The sequence below is a fragment of the Apostichopus japonicus genome, chromosome 8, assembly GCF_037975245.1.
Source record: "Apostichopus japonicus isolate 1M-3 chromosome 8, ASM3797524v1, whole genome shotgun sequence".
In the NCBI taxonomy this organism is placed as follows: domain Eukaryota; kingdom Metazoa; phylum Echinodermata; class Holothuroidea; order Aspidochirotida; family Stichopodidae; genus Apostichopus; species Apostichopus japonicus.
In genome coordinates, this window is record NC_092568.1 from 17,456,184 (window position 1) to 17,480,180 (window position 23,997).

At 37.8% G+C, this 23,997-nt stretch overlaps 1 long non-coding RNA gene across 1 annotated transcript; it reads left to right on the plus strand.

The window, feature by feature from the left end:
- Window positions 1-10,622: 10,622 nt before the first annotated feature.
- LOC139971397 (uncharacterized) lies at window positions 10,623-16,713 on the plus strand. The gene is made up of 3 exons (XR_011794372.1): window positions 10,623-11,178; window positions 13,870-13,967; window positions 14,405-16,713. It is a non-coding gene; the product is annotated as an uncharacterized lncRNA (long non-coding RNA).
- The last annotated feature ends 7,284 nt before the right edge of the window (window positions 16,714-23,997 follow it).

The following is a 23,997-nucleotide window of genomic DNA, read 5'->3' on the forward strand; positions in this document are numbered from 1 at the left end:
ATGACGCAGTTGAAAAATAAAACAAAATGTTATTTGACAAGGATCCTCCACTGTACAGTTGTATATTAATTCTTTATTCTAAGAAATTTCATATCCACATTGTTTAAATTTTTTCTCACTCTAACTTTGATCAGGAATCGCTTTTTCAACAGAATTTTGCCTGCTGTGAATTATCTAAAATCTCTAAATTGTCTTGTTTTCTAAACTTCTTAAATATATTTTTTATTGTTGATTACTCGTACTAAAATAACATTAAAAAACTAATACATTGTGTGTCGGTGTTGTTCATTTCTAGTCTCACATGGATGGTTAAATGTAATTATGGATTAGTATTTACATTTTTATGTTATACAACCATCACATGACTTAAACTCGGAGAAACCCTATCTTACTTTACTCAGCCAATCAGAACGGAATCCTTTATAAATATGGCTTTTAAAGGCATCCGTAGATTCACTTTTAGGAGAATAGCGCCTCAGCGAGGGTGACGGTGTCACAGTATGTTAGCACCAATCAAAATAGATCTTAGAGAAGGTCTGGGGTTTCAGCCAATCGCTGCCAAGCACCCCTAATCAAGATGTCTGCGCCCATAGATGTAAACAAAGTGCGAAGCGTAGACGAGAAGAATGGCGACTTCGAGCCCGACTTCAAGCGTGTATAGTTAAGTTGAAGGATCATAGAAATGAAGAAATGGCGAGCGGTCGATTCGGGCGCTTTGGAATTGATGAAGAATTCCGAATTTCGATATAGCCTACCAGCTATTACTATAGTAGGCATAGTATAAACTAGTTCTACTACTACTAGTAGTAGTAGTATGCTACTAGTAGTAATACTATATACTACTATTATAGGCGTAACTGCATGTTAGGAATGTAACTGTGTTAGCCTTACTTAGGCCTGTAAACTGTACTGCCAGTGTCATGCACGGCCATTCACTCTGGTATTTTAATAAGTAATAGTACCCTAATCCCTAGGGCCTAGGATCAATACTTAGTTTTGTACTGGTGAATCCAAGGGGGAGGGGCGTCATGCTGACCCAGAGGTGATTCACAATATGTCTAATGCCCCATTGTTTGTCCTATGTACACCGTATAACAATGTGCAACGTATTGTCTGCAATTTGATAAATATAATATTATTACCATGTACTCACTCCACATGTTATTCAGCACTATAGCCTGGCTATTCTGTATGTATTTCATGGACTTTTGTGGATGGAATTGGAAGCCCTTAGTTTGTAATGACTTTGTAAACTGCAGTGATTGAGATCCTTGTTTGGACAGGGTGTTAAGCTATTTGAATAAAATTGTGACAGGTGATCAGCATGAGATCCAAGAGAACTTCATATGTCATTTAAAAGCATTGACTATCCAATTTGGCCTTAGTTTCAAAAGATGGTTTACTGAAAACACACCCTGGCAGTAGATGTCAATGATCGTTAACATGCTGATAAAAAAGGATAGTGCTGGCAGTAGAAGCACAACCAAAAACATTGGAAAGGAAAGTAAAGCTGCACTCAAAGACACACAAAATATTTTGCATGGTTCCATCACTGGTCTATGGAAGTTGCCATCATGATAAATAATAGTATGTCCATGATGGATGCCTCCTATGAACGAAGACTCTGGAGCAAAATGTTGTTCTTCCATAGTTTAATGGAGTGGCACCTGGTTAATGGAGAGCAAGCACAGTGTATATAAAATACTGGGGTAAGTCTGAGCAACTGGATATTTGAAAGACTCTCCCATATTGGAATGTAACTTTTAGCTCGAACCAGCTATGCCACTTGATATATTGTGACTCAGCATCTTCACTCTGTCAATCTATCTAGCTGTTATCCATCTATTATTCATCTTTCTACAGTACCTTTTTGAAGTAACTACTGAATGGGCGGTGTGAAAACCCCTCATAGCACTGCAACTGTATGACAGCCTTTGGCTTAGCCATCCTTTACCAACTTTAAACCCTGCAGTCTTGTGTTTGAGGCAAGTGGGATTGCTTGACAAAAGATTGAACTATTAAGTTTATGTAGACAGCTCAAAATTGGCAAAATACAATTAGCTTCCTACTTGTATTAACATGTAATAGATCAAGGTGGTAAGTTTGTTCACCATACATGTATCTGTGCTAGCAGCCTAGGATGTCATCATTTACAGTTTGTATTTAGGAATTCTATAAAATTGTGTCTTTTTCTTTCACCTTGACACATGATGTGGTCGAGTATTTATTTATGAATCAAGTAGAGCCTTGTTTACAGGAAACCTGCAGCATATCATACAACATGCCAGTTTCAGGGTTTGCAAATCACTCAATCTTTTGGTATACTGTATATGACCAGTTTACAGTGGTAACTTATCAGTAGTATTAAAAAAGCTATGTAAATTAAGGGTTAAAATTTCACAACTTTATTGTGATTTTAATGGATTAGCTGTATTACATGTATCTATGGTTGTTTAAGTGCTCTGGAAACTCTTTTTGTGATGGATTTTTGTGAAAGTTGGATGCAATTTCCTCTGCAAGGTCACAATTGCAACCACAAGCATTTCTGTGGCAACTTAAAATGTTCATCCTCTCAGTTTAGTTTAGTCACTGGGCTGGTGTTCATTCAATCATCTGTTGGCAAAATTTTCAGACATTGTATGAGAAGAAATTCAATAATTTCACCTATGGCAGTGAGCAAAACTTTTGCCAAAAGTGTGCAACACTGGCAAATACTTCACACAAATACCCGACATCACACTCATATTTTCATGCATATTGTGTTGAAAATTTTTATCTTTTCATTCTATTTATGTCAAGAGACATGCTGAAGGGCATAAGAAGCCTCATAGAGAAAGTTTCATGAGTGCAAGTAGTAGCAGAAAGACATGACAGTAATCACATGGAGACTGATTTGGCTGGACATTCCAACTGAAAATTATAATTTAGTTTTATCAATTTATATGTCTTTCACCAGCCATGATTGCTAATATTAAAGGAATACTATGCATACCTGAGAAGGCAATGGATTGGGAGGAGGCATATTTCTTGGTCTTGCAGGTTTATGTGTATGTAGTTGTTTAAAGCTGCAGTATGGTATAATGCAATTAACCTCATATTGTGATAAGTTAAATACTGTCCTTGGATACAGTTAGTATTTTACCTTTGCAGGCATTCTATATATGTTTACTCCTTTAGGTACTGTAAAACTTCATAGGATCAAGCAAATGATCCCAATAACTATAAAAAGCAACTCAATGTTATTATTGATCACAATTCAAGTCAATTGAGAAAGCACTGTATGCAAGCAGAATAACAATTGGAAATGTTGTTCAATGATGATAAAAAAGGGGTGTGGCAGAAAATGTTTGTAGGTATACAGTATTTGCTCATGTTACTATCATAATTAAACAACGTTAAAATAAATAACAAATTTTAACATTAAAACGCTATAGAAATATGCCCTTTGCAAATCACAGGTGACATATGTTCTGTTCATTTATTGACAGATCTATTTAGTCTAAAAAGGTTCTTTTCACTGTGGAAAGGTATTTGTTGTGGCATGAAATAGTTATCCTTCAGCAGGGTTCATATAATGTTATTTTCTGAACATTGCAGCAAATGAACCCACCCATTGTATGTTAAACATTCTGTGGTTTCAGTCAGTCTTGACAGTCAATTAACATTTCCTTGCTGTCAAGGAAGTATGCAATTACCTCTTTGTTTAATTAACAAGAAATATCATGTTGCATTGTGCCTGGATCAAACACAAGAGCAAACTTAAATTATGTGCATTTTGTGTATGGCATTTTGTAGTTTTGGTTTCTTGCTGAAAGCTTTGTAGTCAGGTCGGTGTGTCAGTGTGTATATGTGTATGTGTGTGACACTTAAGTTTGTATACACGATAACTCAACAAGGGCTATGATTGATCAGTGCTATATTTGGTGGGTGGGTGGTCCATAACTAGTTGATAAAAATATTGATTTTGGTGCTCATATCATGAATATTAATGAGGTCACAGGGTTAAACCTACAGTAGACAACCATAAGTCACAGTTTCATCAAAGGTGAGTGTGTTATTGATAGGTAGCTTACACATGGCGATGTGTGTTATAATGGATAACGTGTGTATTTATGAGGAGGTGTGGCTTTGTAAGGCAATTATTGATCTTGTTTCATCATTAAATACTTGGAGTGTTCCCTGTTACTCAATGAGCAGCAGCAGGAACCATGAAATGTTTTCATTCTGGTTGACAGTACCTTGCTATGCCAAATGTATCTTGGAAATACCATAGCTGGTTGTGTTTCATATGTAAATAAGTATGTGCTTATTTCTACTTACGATCTAGTTGCTGGGAAAAGCAGCGATTTGTTTTGTTATTCTAGTGACATCTGGTGACATTGCAACAAGAGGACTGTACTTGGTGATTTCAATAAACTCAAGTCGCAATTGATAATGGTATTTTATTGTTTATTTCATTAACTATTATTGACAGATGAATGAAAATCCCCATTCCTGACATTGTTATTATTACGGAAGGGACAGAAATCTTGTCATGGTGCTCTCGAGCAAAAAATAATTTAAAATTATTAGATGAACCCAATTGCCTGTGATGCTATAACATCATTTGATGTTGTAACAACTATGTCACAAAGCTATTGCATTCTTTGGACACGGTCACTAGCAGACCATAATGCTGTCACATTGAATATTCAGATAAGGTGACAAACAATTCAGTCTGCTACAATTCGAACTCCTGATTGCTAAATGAGTGTTAACATGGATTAAAGGGATTGATGCCACGGCATGAAACAAGGAAAGTCGAAGACTAGGTGTTATGAAGAAGAAGTTGTACTTTACTTTTTTTGTGAAGGAAAAGAAAACGTACGTATTGATCTTTGAAGTGTTAACACTGGGTAGGTGTGTGTGTGTGGGGGGGGGGGGGGTCCATTGCAACCAACCTTCACACTAACTCCGTCAGCATGTGTACCGCACATACTGAGCAGAACATTTTGGGTGTGTCTCCCCCCCCCCCCACCATGACTATCTCTCTAGGGAGGCTGATTTATGTATAACATTTCCACTCTGTTCCCTCCCCCATAACCAAGTGTTTTTGTGGGGAAATCTCGAGAAGTTGAACCTACAACAGCACTCCTAATGCTAAACAACAGCCCGATCATTTAAGTTTGGAAAAGGCAATGGTCAGGCAAAACTCTTCTTCGCACCAACATCATGCAGTATACTACTGCCAAGGGGAGTGGGGGGGGGGGGGGGCTCAATAACCTCATAGGTTGGTCTGATAGGATGAAACATCTCAACACATTAAGGCTTCGAGCTTTGAAAAATGACAGGTTATGTATTTTACATTAATGGAAACAAAGAGGTATACATGGCTCTGAATGTAAGTAGAACATAAATAAACTCTAAATGTAAGCCAACAAGAGCGCCCTCTGTTAATATAAGTGTTCTTTGGCCACATTCGCTTGCCATTTTAACTACGAGACATTTTAAATCGGGAAAAGACTATAAACAATAGTGAGTCCCATCCAAGGGCGGCTGAACGGGGGCACGTGCCCCCCCCCCACTTTTCCTCAGGTTAAAAATGTGCCCTTTTTCTACATAAAAATTGAGGTGTCTCAAGTTAGCAAGAGGCCAGGGAACCAGAATGAACACTCGGGAAGAGCCGTTTCCGGCCATCTGAGGGGTTTGTAAAACCAACAATTTTCTTTTACGCTCCGCGCCAACTGATGGTGGCGCTCCGCTCAGATAGTCGTGCATACAACTTTGCAAATCCTGGCTACGCCCCTGACTTTTAATGAATCTCTGTGGGTCAAACTCAAAGCTATTTCGAATGGAAAAAATTGTTAAGATATTAACAAGAAATAAACTCTAATTCGGAAGATTCCTACATTAGCAACTAGCATGATTTCACCTCATTTTGTCTCAAAAGAAAACTTGTTCCCAATTTACACATTGGATATTGCAGTGCTAGTAGGGCCTATGCATATTTTCCTTATTGGGGGGGGGTGTTGATGAAGTGATGTGTATACGCAAATAAGATAATACAATAAGAGTTACAAAGGGTACTAAATATAAGGCTGCATCAGTCTAATCGAATTTCTGCAAAGTGCCCTTTGATGTCGGTGCCCCCCCCCCCCCAGATTAAAAGTGCTTCCGCCGCCCTTGGTCCCATCTGTGGTCTTGTACCAACAACATAAGTTCTAAGTCAACGTGGCCTCCCACTGTGGCGTAGCTAACATTAGGGGGGCAAGATTTTCTTAAAGAGGGAAACCCCTCGATGGTTGATGGTAGGAATTACCAAGAAATATATGTATTAACGGGCACCTCGTCTGCACAAATACACATCCAATGGTTCAGTGGAACATGACACACTTTCACTTAATTTACCTCTATTGCAGAGACATCGTGGTTTCTGCATAATTCCGCATATTATGAAAAGGATACAATGAATAAATTAGCTACTCTAATTCACTACATGCCCAGATTTCTACACAAACAAGTTACACTAGGCCCATTGGGCCTATACGTGCAGTGAAAATTCTCCACAAGTGGCATCATAAGTCGCTGAAAATACACATGGGTTGCTAGCGTTAGTTTGTAATAGTTACAACCGGCCAAATTATTGGCGCTTATTCTGTAGGACGACATTGATCAACGGTCTCCGTATGTGGGTATGATAAAGGCCCAAAATGTATAATATCTCGGTCTGATTTCCAAGTTCTGACCTTACATGAAGTATGAACATGAGCCCTGAGGTATGAATACTTTTGATTAGAACTCGAAAACAATGTAAAAAGAAGTATTTTGAATACATCACTGGATTTCATTTGGGGGGGGGGGGCAAGACTGTAGCACAAAGCAAATTTGAAAGTAAAAAATCTGGCTCCCTCTGGCTACGCCACTGGCCTCCCCTAGCTGTATAGACTCGGAATGATATCATAATTATCTACCCTTTCATTCTCCTCCCACTTTCTACAATAATGCATTTGATCGTCCTGATCATTGCATCAATGGACCCAGCGAGTCCAATTCTAGGGCAAACAGTATTTTTATCGATTTTTATGACGTTATATTGTGGAGCGGTATTTGGTGCCAATGTAAACTTTGCCCGACTGGCTTGAAATTCTATATTTACATATGAAAAACAAAGCTCATTTTTTCAATGTCATTTCAATTGCCTCCGACCTCTGGTAACTTTCTTATTATATTTTTTAAAAATTGTTTATGTCTTTTTAACATGCCGACTTTTATTCAAGTAGAAAAGAAAAGATATGAAACGTGAGAAGTAAGAGAAAGTGGCATGCTGTATATACGCCACAAATTATTATGCCATTGCATGTTGCATTTCCGACATATTGACGTACACGACTACATCACATCCGCTTGGAGTTAAAAGACGGGAAAATCGGGATTTAATTTTCAAAACGACCTTTGCAATTAGCTTTCAAGGTAATTATAAGTTTCAAGTTGACAGATCTTTCCAGTGCTGTGGTGTTTGCCCTAGAAAGTATTCTTATGAAGCGCCCTCACATGGAGAGAAACTTACACTGAGCTAATACATGGATATCACGTGAAAGCATCGGTCTGCCATAATATGCATTCGGAGGTTCAGCTTCCTATAGACCTCTTCATTTAGACACCATAATTAATCAGGCTAACCCTAATGGTAAACCTATAGGGTGAGGGTTAACGCCATAATTGTTTGGAAAATTCTTTTCGAGGTCGAAAACCTTTCCACTTAATGCCGCACATATAAAATTTAGTTCCAACCAAGATTTTGACTTTCTTAAGACTTTAATATTTTGGACATGCCATTCTCCTGTGATTCTGTGACGTTATCACACTCGTTTGGAAGGTGGGGAAGTTTTCTATAGAACTATTAGTTCTGCAAGTTTCTTTCGATTTTTAGCCTCAGTTTGAAAATATGGCCAGTTGAGCACTTTAACCATTTTTAACTTCTAAACCAGAAATGGTATGAGCATCCGTCTCGAATATGATTGGGAACTAGTGACCCAATAAGCCATAAAATTCGAAGATCGGACCCTTCCCCCCTTCAAAGACCCCCCCCCCCACTTTTACGGAATAACTTTAAGAAAACAGGTGTATTGGACTATATAGGCTACAAAACATGTGCACTATTGTGTATAGCTGATCATGTGAAGGTTTATATAGAAGCACTCCTTCCTTCCGCAAATTGTTCTCATCTGTTATTGGTATATTTCGAATCAGCCTGCTGAACTTTGGTCCGGTAGGTATAGCTATTCAAACATCTTACATCACTGCTCATTTATTAGCCGTGCTACTGGGGTATTTTTCTTTATTATTCACTTTTCTTAAAGGATGAGTACATCATTTACAAAAGGGCAATGAGCAGCCTAGTAATGAGCAAATAAGAAACCAGAAAGTCAAAGATTTAGTGATTCCTTGCCCATAGGAGAAATTTTGTTAGGGCTTTGATTTCAACTTGAGAGATTTGGATATATCATGTTTGTAGGTTTCACAGTTTGGGCTGTATTGACCTTCACCAAAACAATAGGGTTCTTTAATTGATATGGATCCTCGACATACCAAGTACATATCAAAATCTTACTGCTTACTACAAAGATACTGGCCAGAGAGAACCTACAGGAACTCAGTAACTTACGCGAAATGCAGCTCGTATATACCGGTTTCGTTGCGACACTTTTGTACGGATGCCTGATCCGGACGACAAAATGATATAGGCTTGCGCATCATCGTAGGGCAGAAACATGTATGTGATGACAGTATGGTCGATGATGGGTACCGTAGAATGGGTTTTCTGAAAACTACTTCTCTTGACCTCAAAGTAAGTTTGACACGCATGAAATTCCACAGCGATTTTGTTCTCACCAAAGGCAATCTACGTGCTTTGTTGGAAATTAACGCAATTTCACTTTTAGAGTAATATTTTTACAAGTTTTCCAGACTTTCACCTCTGCTGACCTCAAATGACTGTTGACCCGTGTCCAATATAATAGGGATCTTCTACACAATATGGGCCATCTACATACTAAGTATGAAATCCTTCCAAGTTACCCCACCTATAAGATATTGTGTTTACAAGCAGTTTAAGTGGTTTTTAGTTTGACCTCTGGTGACCTCAAATGACCTTTGACCTCCACCAAAAACAATAGTAGTCCTATGGGTTACCCACATGTAGAGTATGAGTTAAATACAAGCTTCAATTATTGAGATATCGTGTTTACAAGAAAGTGTTACATACAAACACGCACACACACACCCGCAAACCCACACAATCACCATCGCATTGATTTCTTCAGCCTTTGGCAAGGAATCAAAAAGAGGCCTGTTTCTGGATATAATGCCCAGAGAACTACAGCAACTGTAATACAATGACTCAGACTTTTCTATTTTATTCTTTTTATTTCAAACCAAAAATATAGTGTAAATGTAAAAATACACGAGGTACACAAAATATGAATATATAGGTTAAGAGAAAAGATGTGATAAAGAGCTTGAAATAAACTTAATTGAAATGTACTGTAAAAATCATTACAATCCCAGCTGCCTATACCACTCCACCCCCTCAGAAGACTTAATAATAGTAATAATGATGACAACAACGATTTTCCAATAATAATAATAATAATAATCATTATAACGATGATGATTACGATAATAATAGTAACAACAACAATAATAATAAGAATGATGATAATGACAATAATAATAATAGTAATTATAGTAACAACAACAACAATAATAATAATAATAACAATAAGAATGATGATGAATAATAATATTTAGGGCATTTATACATTAAGTTGCCCATGGATTGATGTACCTTTCACTCAACAAATGCTGTAACATGCTTGGACCACATAAACACTGAATGCTCCAAACCACCGTACTTCAGATGTTGTCAGCAACTGTTTCCATCTTCGCAGCATTTCAAGAAACACACTTTGCATTGAATTGGTGCCTTCATGAATAAAATGTAGTAAAATAAACGAATAGTTAGGAAGCAATACAATATATTTTGTAGATATCAGGAAGTTAAAAAAAAAATCAACAACTGTTCATAACTTTCTGCAGATCATTTCTCATGTTTTTGCTTTGTCGTGGCTCCTGCTTCAAGGTGTCCTGGGTATTACAGGGTATTACACAAAGTCATTGCCCACGAAAGTTGACGAAACCATGAGTATGATGCATTGAATTCAATGAATTTTTAATTATTTCTAGAAGTATAGAACAAATTAAAACCATGGGATAAACACAATCATTTCACATACTGAAAGGTGCCTTGTACTTACTGCATTGGTCAGGAGAGAAAACCCATAGGTTACCTTCATGTTTAAAGTTAAGCCTCTATTTTTCCATTTCTTCTTTGTTATAAGTGATTTGCTTGTAACCCTATCAAGAATATTGTTTCCCAGAATACATACTGTGTTTATGCTTCTAATTGGCAACACCTCTCAGTTTTAGTCAGATACCCCCACCCCCTCAACCTCCACCCTAAAGTACTACAAAGTTCTGACTGACAGGTGGTGGTTCCCAGTGTCAGCCACTATAGAATAACAATACTTGTTCATACTTTTGGGGGTATTTTGGAACAGAGATTGGTCAAACTTTTGGCTTTAAAGGGTCTATACAATGAATCCGAGAGAAGCATCGCTTGATGGGAGCGAAATGCCGTGTGCAAATCATCCCTATGGCAACACACTGAAACTCGACTCCCAGTACTGTAAACAATGTAGACAGATACTGATCTACATGATACAGTAGTATATACGCAGTATGTACAATATATATATACACACTGATCTACAGTACTGTATGAAGCCGAGTACACTGTTCACATATACAGCGCTAGCTAGATTGCCGAGTCGTAACGCTCGTACGTACTATACTAGGGAATTGTGTGTAACAATTCCCCGCTCGTACGTACACGGCCGTAATTAGCTTCACTATTATACTTATACACAAATATCTTGGTCTAGGTGCATATACAGGGCCGGGACACAGTCTACTCGAAATACACATCGAAATTGTGTCTAGCTCTACAAAGCAACGTAGGACTAGGAGAATGAATTGAAACAAGACGGCAAAATCTCTCTGATAGATTCTTTTGAAAACTGGGAAACGCTGGAGGAGGTCGGTGGTTGCTATACCGCAGTTGAAGTAGCTTAGGCCTAGGTAAGTCAAATAACTTTCATTACCGATTCAACTACGGGAAGGATGTTGATGGCCTAGCTACAAGCACTGTGGGCTAGGCCTGTAACGTTAGTTAGGCCTTACAAGTTATATTCAGGTAATCTTAGTTAGTGTCACTGTCAGGACACATGGTAAAAGTATCTGTAATACTGTGACTAGGCCTATAGCCAAAGGCTTGGCCTGAATATCAGATATGGGCCTAATGTAGTTGTATCTAGTCTAGACGATCGTGAATTGCAGCCACCACGGTCAGCTAGGGTATTCAACAAGGACTCGGAGTTCGATAGGAATATAGTATTACTAGGGTACTCCTTACTAACCTAATTTTGTGCAGCTATGGAATCAATTTAACTGTTACTGCGCGAATCTTTTATCTAGCCTAGTTTCAAATGACTTTCGTGTCTCCAACTTCTTACCTGCCAAAATTTCTTACAAAATATTACCTGTGTTTATTAGTGCAGTTAACATCACTGTTAGCCTTACATTTCTACAAGTGGCAAAGATACCTGATTTCGTTCATGGTATTTTGCATCCTCCAAAAATCCACAAGAAGATAAATAAATTGATGTCGACCTACTCATTATACGAACATTTGATAGGCCTTCCCAATATCACAGATCTATGACAGACAGCATATCACAGATCAAAGTACTAGGTAGCAATCTTTATTTTCTGTTGGTTTTGCTTACTTTGAAAAAAAGTTAATGCCTGGCCCACATGCTTTATTGAAGCGTAAAGAAAGTGGATAATTTTCAAGTGTTACAAAATAATATTTTCATCAGGAGTCATCATTTTGAAGGAAAGGATGCAGGTACATGTGGTTAAAATATATATGTCTTCCTAGCTAGGAGCAAACATTTGGGTGCATGTAGTTAGGGAACATAGACTAGTAGTAGTCTGTATAGGTGACTAAGGACAGGCCTTACTTTATTACTAACGTGACTTCATTTTTCCCTTTCTGATTGATCATTGATGTATAATTGACTCATGGCCCACTGAAAATTCAGAAATTATGATTGTTATATAATTGACACATTGCTTGCTGAAAATGCAGGAAGTACAGTATGACCAAACTCAATGCAGCACTACTACTCACCCTTAGATATAAGCACCTTCTGTACAAAACTAATGGAAAGTAGATGGTGTTTCCTTGCCTTCTCCTACTCCCCAGGCGACTAACACCCTAAAATCAGCAAAAAGACCTCCCAACAAAACAATGTTCCAAAGAATGGACATTTTGTGGTTAACTCCCAGCATATGATTCTGCCTATAAGTATAAGTGTAGCTTATGAAATAATAAGTAAGCAACAAGAAAGTTTTTAGCAGAATTTTTGCAATTTAAGCAAACTTTAGAAGTGTTCATAATGGTGGAGAATAAGTATCAGATTGCAAAATGGTTAGGCTAGTATATTACAATGGACATTATAGAATAATTTAACATACATGTGCATGAACTTCTAGGATAGTTGACGATACTATTAACTTGGTTGAAAGGCCAACTGAACTAATTTCCTGTTTGTCCTATGCATGCATAGCAAGGTAGGTATAGGCTGTACTTCCACCACATTCACTTTCCTAGTTTCCTTTATTGATCTAGTTATTTTGCTTCACTTGGTATGTAGCTAGGCTAAGCTTCATTCTAAGGTCAGTGAAACCTGACTGTAAGATACTGTAGAAAGTCACATTCTGTTTTGGTACTACTTAATTTAGTCTGCACTATATAGCCTATGGTATGCAACATTCTTTGTGCCATGTTTTCGTCAGCATTTTTTTTTTTGTATTTGTTTTCAGTAGATCTATGCTTCAGAGATGCAAACTTCTCATAAAATCTATCAATGCTTATACTTGGCCAAATTTGAATCCACCAAGTTCTGTACTATTCAGTGTTTACTGTTTACCAATGCATGCACTGTTACAACAAGAAGTGAAGGAGGATTAGATTTGTTCTATTTGCATGGAATACCCTTCTGTCATTGTTGTAATATTTGCAAGTAATACAAAGTGTATTCAAATCCAGTTTTGCCCTTCATCTCCACTTCACCTTCTACAACATCTGCGTTGAGAGCATTGCCAGGAAGTCATCCTATATAAACTACCTTCAGTACATAGAGTTACAATAGTCTCTTGTTAGCAGTATCAAGTTATGTTAGCTCATTAGCTGATTACAATGAATAGCCCATGTTGACACCTGGAAGTCGTTCCTCTCCTTAAGGAGAAATATATATTATATGGGATGGTGAGTAGCTTCCTGGACATCCAGCCTATGTGGCCCTTTGTCAGAGTGAATTTAGAGTCAGGACAATACATGCAGAAGTAGCATTGCATCATGGTTCCTTAATGCCCCATGACAAAACCTAAAAGCCCTGTCATGGCAACAGTGGGTTGCATGCACATCCTTCAACTACCCTGCCAGCTGACATATCATTTTTTAGAATAATGGCTCATGACGGTCTGTGAATAATTGTTGAATTCTTGCCAAAATGCCAAGAATTTGATGGAAAGTTGTGTGTGTGTGTATTTGTGTACATTGTAAGACAACTGCTTGCAAACACGATTACTGAAAAGGTAAATATTACTATAAAATATATTCTGGCAAAGAAACCCTGATAAAAGTTTGCATTACAAACTTCATAATTAACATATGACCCCAACTTTTTCATTCAATTATCACAGCTACGTTGGATACTGTATGTTAGGAGAAAGTACTTGGCAGCCATCGATTTCAACTTTCACAGAAACCGTTCCAAAAAAGATGGAGATGGGAATGATGAGTAAGTGTTTCTGTCTATGCCCTCATTATATGCTTATTTATATGTGTAGTGAATGGCATTAGATGTACAACCCATTTCAAATGATACCTTTTAGGCACACTTCTGACTCACTTCACAACAGAATATTTACATTATTACCATAGATGCAATTGGTGGTTTGTGGATTCGTTTATGTCTTATACCAGAGGTTAAATGCATAACTTAATTGAAACACTTTCAAGGTATTCACCTAGTACATGAACATACAGTTCTACACTCCTTTTGATGATGTTAATTGTTTCTAGGTAGTATTTCATAGTGAAAACAATCAAGTTTTAATTGACAGCAGCCTTATAGCTACATATGAAGATATTTGTTAAAATACCCTGTGAGTTGATTATCTGGAGGTGCACAAAGGAATACGCAAATCACAACGACCTCTTATGATTTCTTTTCAGGGTCAAGGTGAAGTACTCCACAGCCACCAAACAATGGCATCCGGTACCTGTGAAAGAGCCCAAAACCTATGGATACATTCTGCATTTCTGGAGAACATCGTGAAAGTTCTGGTAGTTAATCTATGTTCATCCAAACAGGCTTGAAAAACCCTACTTGATGAACCAAAAAATTATACCAAGAGTGTCCACCGTCCATAAGCCAACAGTTGAAGACTTAACAGAGCCAATATAAGAGTGGGTTTACACATAATCAATGGTTGTAGATTCTTAAGCACATTTCCACAAATATATGATATGATTAATCAAACATTAAACAGTGGAAGTAAAATTATTATTGGCAGTTAAAAGATGGTACAATGTTTGACAAAAGAACATTCAAAACCGTACTATAATTTTTAATTTTTTTTATCCCATTCGTTATTACAGCTTGCATTAGACCAACTGTTATGGATGTAAGCTCTTTAATTTCACAGGAGATAGAATACTGCAAGCAAACATCAAACTTCGTTATTGATGCCCATAAAATTTAATCTCACCAACTGAAGTCACCAAAATGGTATAAAACTTCTGAAATTGTGCGTATAGTACATTTCTGGTGAAACTGAGACATGTGAGGCAGTTTTTGTGGACATATCGGCGAGGTATGGATAGTTGCTTTGGAAGAAAAACTACCCTATTTTCCACAACTACCTATCCTTTGTTTTTCAAAGTTGTTCATGCATATGATATTGAAAAGTGTAGTCTCTATAGGTCAATTTATAAAGGCCTACATATGTCAAAATAAACATATCTAGCATGTATTGTCTTTTCCTTAAACAATACCTGGTTCTTTCCGTACCCTCAAAGAAAGTTATCTTACAATCCATGATATGCATTGAAAAACATAATGTTTTTTAATTTGAATATGTTTTTCTAAAATATGCCAACTTTAATTCCTGTGTAGTGACAATCCTCTGATGGAAACATGTTCCTTATGCACCAAACTGCACAGAATGGGATGACTACACTATTGTAACGTCCAGTTCTGACGGCTTTCCAGTAAATAAAAGAACTATGTGCAGTGTACCTGTAGGTACTATTACATGTCCTGTGTCCCAGTATCAGTAGGTCATATCTTTGGACCAATGCCAGATTCAAAGCTTCAGGTCCATTATTAATGACCGAAAATGAACGTTTGTTTAATGTAGGAAGCAAATGTCTTGATATGAGGTGCTTGGTTCTCGAGTTCTAAATGAATGTTATGAAGGGGCTCTTGCAACCCTAATCTCAAATATAAATTAGCATGTAAAACCAGCAAAATTATTGCAACCACTATAATATTATTTAGCAATTATTGTCAGCCAATACTCATAGCTAGTACAGTAACTAGGTACAGTACCTCTTGATTACAGTTACACCTCTGTTTAAATGACTCCAATTCGTCATGAAGATAACGAAGAAAGGCCATGTTCGGGTATATCAGTAGACCTGCTTATAGCAAAAATTACTAGATACGACTTCATTTTACAATCACGTATTAAAAACCGCACTCAATGATTGGATACAGCAACTACTCTCCCACAACCGTGCAACAGTAATAACTACTTTGTATTCCTAACATGTGTATCAGGACATGAACAGTCTTTACTTACGAGCCATGAGTACGGGTTGTTTTTGTGTACAATTAAGGTCTCTGCTGTGACACTGTTTTAATGAATACTCCAGAGGCATGCTATGTACAGGAATACTCTAAAATTAGACTATATAAAATGAAATGTTTTTGTAAAATGATGTCCACTCTATAAAATTGTCATAAATAATAGGAGGGAGTTATTTTCTGTATGGCTGATGTGATGAATTTGCTCACAAAGACTCACATTGGTGTTGCCATATATATGCATTCTTAAAAGTTAACTAAAATATAAGATCACTTCTCCAAAATAATATATGATTTATGGATATTGTTTGCAACATATGCCTACAAAAAATGTATGGCAAGTTGTTAATTCAATCACACCCTAATATCAGCCTTGTCGTTATTGTAAAATGTTCACAGAATCGGATTAATAAGGGGATTAGGGGAGGCATTAAACCCAATTCCCTCTCCCACAATGGATCCATCGCAAGGTTTCACAATAGAAAGAAAGTTTCAGTCAGATCTGGCCAGTCAATCTCATTACACTGTTCCTGCAGTAGCTATACACTGACAAAATATGGTAAGAAAATTGTACCAATTAATAGTGCCAGACTGGTTGCCGAGGGTACTTGGTAAGCACCCCAGCCTTGGCCCCTGAATCATCAATTTGAAATTAAAAAGGTAAAGTTTTGAACCACTTGTTAGATCTCCTTTGTTTCTTTTTCATCTTTTTGTTTTTCTAAATTTTTCCATTTTGTAGCTAATATGGGCCTGCCCCATCCCCACCAACCCCCCCACCCCCATACCCTAATCTGAAAACTCTGCTTCTGTGTCACACTTTTGTCAAAAGCGGAATTGTTGATCTTTGGAAGGGAACGCATGTCCCAACAAAATATGTATCTTCAAGGTGAAGAATATTACACCCATACATATGTCATGTTGAATTACCTCTATGTATTACATCAGTGAAAATAACTAAAAATATAAATCAGCATCACATCATGCACTTGGCCGACCCAAAAATTTATGAATTTGTTTGCTCACAATTCAGACAAATTCAATGTGTGTAAAAAGTACCCACATGTCCGAGACTACAAATTGTAACAGGTCATTCCAAGTAGAGCATATAACAACTCCCTCGACATTCTCCAATAACATAAACATCTAGGGCTATACAGCATTCCACAGTCATTCTACTATGACTGAGGTGAAACAGTACTTTTCACTGCCTTAGCTCCCCCCCCCCCCCCCACACACACACAATGGTACAACCCTTAATCGGACAGAATCAGAAGTTGGAGAAAAATAGAGGGCGCCTGACATAAATTGCTTGGCTGGATTCATTGTATAGCCCCTTTAAAGGTAGTCAGTATAAGCCCCAAATTCTAGCAAGCTATAACTGCTAGAAGTTTTCAAAAAGTACTTTCCTGGAGGTCTTTACTATACAAACTGTTCTCAGAAATTTTTAAGGAACACACAAGATGACTAAATGTCCCAGTTAGGAATTTTCCTCAAAGTTTGTAATAAAAAAAAGTTTAAGAATATTGACCAAAGGTGACCATATTTTAATATCTAGCATAGTTAGCCAATAAAGTACACCTTTAAGAGGAACCCGACCTGGAATTAGTGATTTACTTGAAACACTCTCAATGCATATCTACTTTCTTTTAACTGGGCCTCTATATTGCACAAAACATTTTACTCATTAACTTTTTCCTTGCAAGAATATAAAGAAATTACAAGAGACCTTTACATAGCCTATTAGCCATAGGAACAGTGACACCAATTTATATGTGCATTATGCTGTCCCCAATTCTCCATAGGCTTATGTATGCTGTGTCCACCACTTCCCATTTACCAGTTTCAGTATTAAACACTTCTGGGGTGGTACAGTGCCCTAAAATGGACAAAAACTAAACAGATACTATATGTGATTCAGTGACTAATGCATGTCCTAAATGGAAAACTGGGGAACACAGAATAACAAATACGAAGGGAGAATTTATGGAGAACACTATAAAAGATGAACATTGTTCATGATAACTTTATCTGGGGTGGTTAGGTGCAAAGTTAAGCACAAATGGATTACATACAAGTGAAAATATTGTTTTTTTCCAGTCATCTAATAGTGCTTATGAACACATTGGCTTTACAAGAGGTGCTCAAAATCATCCAATGTTAGCTCAGCCATGCCAACATGCTGTAATATTTGCATAGTTCAACAATTTGTTTCTCTGATGAGAAATGTATGCCTATGTGTGTAATAAAAATTTCTTTTGTTTAAACATATGGGCCTACATGGGCCTACAGAGCATCCCGGTGGGAAACTTCAGGTCCACTAACTACAGACATTTCCATACACATGGCTTATGGTGGATAACCAGTTTGCTGAAAGCTGTTCTTCTCTATAATAGTTATCTGTTCCAGTAGTTCCAAAGTCTGAGATGGCAACATCCAAACACATTTTCTTTAAACAATTTTGTTATTGTTTAATCTGAAGTTAGCTGCCGAGCTAACAACTCATTTTGAGCCTTTCATTGGAACACCAGTGGATGGTCTATAATGAAGTCATGATAACTTTAAAATTACCCCTACTGTTCGCATTTGCTATGTAGAGTGATTGACACTAGAAAGCTGGATTACTGTATCACAAAGAAAATTCCTATGTAGACAATGTGAGGAAATTCAACGAGAGCTTTGCCATTGAAAAATCCTGTAATTCCTTTTGTTACAAGTCTCATGATGGTGCCGAATACTTGACCTTCTTTTTGGAAACTGTATGGCTGTATGATATCTGTTGATGGAATTGAACCATCTGCTGAATGAATTCTGCATCACCAGAACAGATTATATAATGGCCTAACAAGTTCCAAAAAGAAAAAAATCAATTTGGTCTATGTTTCTAGCACCTGGAACTTTAAAACTGAAGTCCAATTTTGGAGTTGAATGTCAAAGAACAAATCATACCTCAATACAATTGCCACACATACTGTAGGGAATGAAACTTTGGAGAACCATCAGCAGGGGGATGAATGTATGAATATGATGAATGTGGAGTAAGTCATGGATGTGGAGTAAGTCTCCACTATATGGAAAATACATTGCATTCCACACAGCCCACCTATTTTGAGAAGACTTCATCAGGGGAAGAATAATCTTGTGCAACCTGTAAAAATGTTTTTTTTGCAGACAATGTTATTAATGGCACAATCAATTTACAACGAATATCATAACATGTACAGGCCTATTGAAGTTCAATGAGTTTACACAGTTGGAGACCATTGCATTTCAATATCTCAATCAGACCTTTGTTTGTCTTCAAATCTATCATATTTCTGAAATATCATGGGGAAGTAGGAATAATATCTTCTTGTTTGAACAAATGTAGGACTGGAGAAGAAACATTATATAGCCTAGACCAGGGTTGTCCAACCTACGGCCCGCGGGCCACAGTCCGACCGGCCTCAAGGCTGCGTCCGGCCCGCCAGAGATTATCTACGGTGCGAAATTTTAGTGAGCAGATATATTGATAACAATTTGAAGCTATATAATCATCATCCGAACCTTCTGCGTCAAAAAAACTGCATACAGGTCAGTTTTTGTGACACTCTCTCAGTGGAGGAGGGGGGAGGGGCGGGCGGCTGAACTTTATTCATCCGTTTTATCAGGACGGAAAATAAATCAGTACCATTAGGGCCTGACTTTAGAATCCGTACCATATGAATGTGAAAGCTTACTTCGAATCGGCAGAATAACAACTGTATAATCAGTGCGCTCTGCTCGCAGTGCTCACATTTTGTTGCCTTGGGCTTCGGGCAAAAAATCGAGCGTAGGCTAGGTTCATGCGGCCCCCTCCTTCATCATAATCATCCATGTGGCCCTCCTCTGCAAAAGGTTGGACAACCCTGGCCTAGACCTACCTGCCTGGAAGATCCGCATGAATCTTCAACACGTCCCTCATCACTGATGAGTTTGGTTTTCAGATAAATAGGTACAGGTGCCATACGAGCTGTAAACGTTACGCCTTTGCCTATTTAATTATTAGGGCCTAGCCTAGTCCAGTCTCACGTCTCAGTGTGTAACTGACTCATATGGACGAATTGTCAATTTGTCAAGTAACGCAATAACGTTATTTTGTGAAAATTCGACCACTTTTACCTGCTAGTCCTCAGCACAGTCACCGGGCACACATGCATTGCGTTCATATCAAAAATAGGAACTGAAGCCTTCACTTTGGTTGTTCAGCGTAATAAAGTGACTGTAACTAGTATAGGCCTTGGCTATTAGTACGTAATTCCATGTACACTACTGAAACCGGGATCGGCATAAGTTTACACAAGGGCGCAGACATGTTGTTTATCCAGGAAATGCCTGCGATTGGCTGAAACCCTAAATCTTTTCTGAGATCTATTTTGATTGGTGCTAACACTCTGTGACAACGTCGTAGTGCATCAGGCCACGTATTCAGTGGACGGTGGCTGCAAGCATGCCGGTCGCAGAGAGTGTCTCCACCTCTGGCCAAACGCAAGGATTCACGCACGCCACCTAGTACGCTTTTGGTCGATTTGACCGACCCTCTGCGCATCCTCCCGGGTTCTTTTGCGACAACAAGGGAGACATGGTACGGGATCCTAGGCCACAAAAAAGCACCATGCCACAGCCAGAGGTATTATCGCCAGAGGCCTGTCTTGAACCCTAGCCACGATTTACACGACCGACGAGGAATGAGTCTTTCGTCACCCTCTATAGCATCGGCCACCACATCAGCTAGTAAATTATACGGTTGAATTAATATATCAAGACTTCAGCGAGGACTGATGAAAGAGCAAAAGAATTTTTAAACTGTATAATCATTGATGGAGTCGAACTCAGTTCATCAGGGTTACCAGTCCACTGCTCTACCCTCTGAGCCATTTGACGAGTTAACTTTCTACGAGCTTAAATTGGTATTGTCGGTTGGATACAATCTATTGGTAACAGTGAACGACACTGCCTTCAACGAAATCTCTATTCATCCTGTTTTACTCTCATTAGAACAACAGATCTGAATATCTTTATTAAGAAGAAATGACATTGAAGCGTGAGTCTTTGTTACATTACAGCAAGAAGTAAGAATGTCGCTTCCTTTCAAGACGTAAATGTACAATAGGCTTGATACTATCGATGACTTCCAAGCAAGCAGTACAATAAAATCGGATTCCGTGAAATCTTCTAATTCACAAAAGGCTGCTTCAGATTCTGCTTGCAAGAGAGTTCTTGCTGTAAGCTGTCTACCTTTACAACTATATTCTATGCAGACGATCATGAATTGGGATTAAGCCTGAAATTTCAACAAACAATACCTATTTACACTTCAAGACCTTTTGAATGAGGAAGGAACAATACTTATTAAGTCAATAACGTTAACTACATGTGACTACTCAACTATTCTTATTTAGGGATCTGAATGGCTGGAAATAGCACAGTAATTCGAAACCCGAAACAGGATTCAAAGTGTTTTGAGTTTATGCAAGTAGATTTGGGAAGCACGGGGATCGGAAATTCGTCAACTACAAGAATATGTTCAGTCCGCAGTGACTTGATTATTGATCCTCTGAAACTGCGGCATTTGCATGTATAAGGCCCCCCCCCCCCCCGCCCCCAATGACCGTGTTCCACACACATATAGAAGTGTGTATTTAGTTTAATAAAAAATATTAGAATCTTCCTTAAAATATCACAGTTTTATCTATAATCAGCCAACTTGATCACGTTGTTTACAATTGTTGCATTTTGAAAGAAGTGAATGGTAATGAAGAAGGGACGGTGACGAGGACGGATTTGGATGTTTTTATAGCTTGTATATGTGCAAATACATTTTGTCAACACTCTGACATGGTCGACTCTATCAGCAGCTAAAATCTCTATAAAGCATAAGTTATAGGAGGCAATAGCACCCCTTTCAAAGTCATAGCTACTCTCCCTTCACCGCCGCCCCTCCTTCCCATTTCAGTTTGCTGCTACGTTACTGAACCATGAAAATTGTATCTTAGATTTCTATAACAAAGAAATAAACGGACGGAAGCAATATTAAGTTTCCTCCTCCTATTGATTTGAATAGAGGTATTTGAGTCACCTCTCATACACTTTTGAATTTCATGTAAATGTTAACGTTTTCATAAATTTAAGTTTGATTCACCGATGAAGTGTTGAGGGGGAAGGGGCCCGGTGGGGGAGGGGTATAGTTGATGAAGAATGACACAGTTTTACACGGATGCCTGTACAGTTGTATATTAATTTTTTAGTCTAAAAAATTTCATATCCACATTGTCAAATGTGATAAGCAGTAAATACATTTGTATGTAACTCAGATGGTTTCTTAACGTGAATCAAATTTTCCCCTCAGATCTATCTTTTGCAGATGATATGGTCAGAAATACGAGTAGAAAGTTGTATTTCCAAAAGATTCCAAAATTTATACTATTTCACCACAACTTATGGAGGCAAAAAGATCAAATATTTGTAATGAGCGTGTGTGTGTGTGTGTGTGGGGGGGGGGGGTTGTTGCTTAATGTGTTCGAGAAGTGGTGCAGTTTGGTGTTTACTCGATATGACGCTGTAATTGCGCCATGAAAATGTGTTAACATATTCGAACTAAGACCTTATTTTGGGAAGACATATGGCCTACTAGCAGCAAGCTATAGAGGCCAACTCGGCGTTCGGGGCTCTACCTTGCCCGTTAGGCTCTGCCTTGAAATCAGACGCAAGATATTATGTTTACCTCGCATTCCTTTGGTTACTTGATTAACACTTGTCACGGTTCGGTCCAGTCTTGGACACCCAAAATGATAATGATAGTGTGATCAAGTTAACTGCTACAATGTGTGTATGTTCAGCTATAAATGAACAATAAACTAAAAGAAGGATAAACACTGACGTTTATCTGGTAAGCTTAATAATATCAATGATCAAGTTGAACACTTACGGTCACTCAAGGATTTATTTAGCGTCGAAGGCGCTAAATGCATGTTCCCAAGATGTGTTCTTTTATTTATAAGTATATCAACAATATTCTCCCATGTGTCTTTAGTGATATTGTTAATCCCAGTAATTCCGCTAATATTCGTAACAGTATAGAAATAATACCCATTTTTCAGTTAGCAGACATCACTCGAAACACAGTCAAGTATACTCTTGAATAACTACTGCTATAAAACCTGGAAAGTGCTTCCGAATGATATAAAAAACGTTAAATCTTATGTATAACGTTTAAGGGCAAACTAAAAGCCCACCTAATTGAAAACTACGCTGACTGGGTATTGATTATCTCATGTTTATTTTTCTCTACTCTAATTGTTACCTTTTTTCATTGTTATTTGTAATTTTTTGGTCGCTAGCTCGAAAAACTACTATTGTTTTTCTAGTGTCCTGTTTATACTATACCAAATTGTTCTATTGTTCTTATGTATAGACGAAATAAATGAAAGGAAATGAAATGACCCCTATAACACCGAAGTAAATTACCACCGTCCTACATTTTACCACATACGCGTGAAGCCAGTACACGCGCGCTTCCCACTGAACTAAACATAACATTATTTTATTTCAGTGGCGCGTTCTCACATACGTTTTTGATTTCTTGAGACGCGTTCCTAAACATTTAACGCCCGAAGGTTTCGTGAAAATGCTTCGTCGTATATCGAAAAATGGCGGTATAGAAAGTTACTTTCCCCATAATACAGATGACGACCAATAACAGTAGCATAAATCAATTACTCTGGCAAGATATAAATGTTAAGTTGGATTTAATGGCAGGGAACTATAGTGTATCTAACAAGATATAGGGATGTAGGACATAATGGATGGAGAATCATAACTAAACGTCCTAATTTATTTGAAGTTGCCTTGTTGATGTATAGGCTTATCTCTTACGCATGAAACCATATTCCTAATACGGCAAAAACAAGAAACCAAGACTACAAAAAAGCTTTACTTTTAG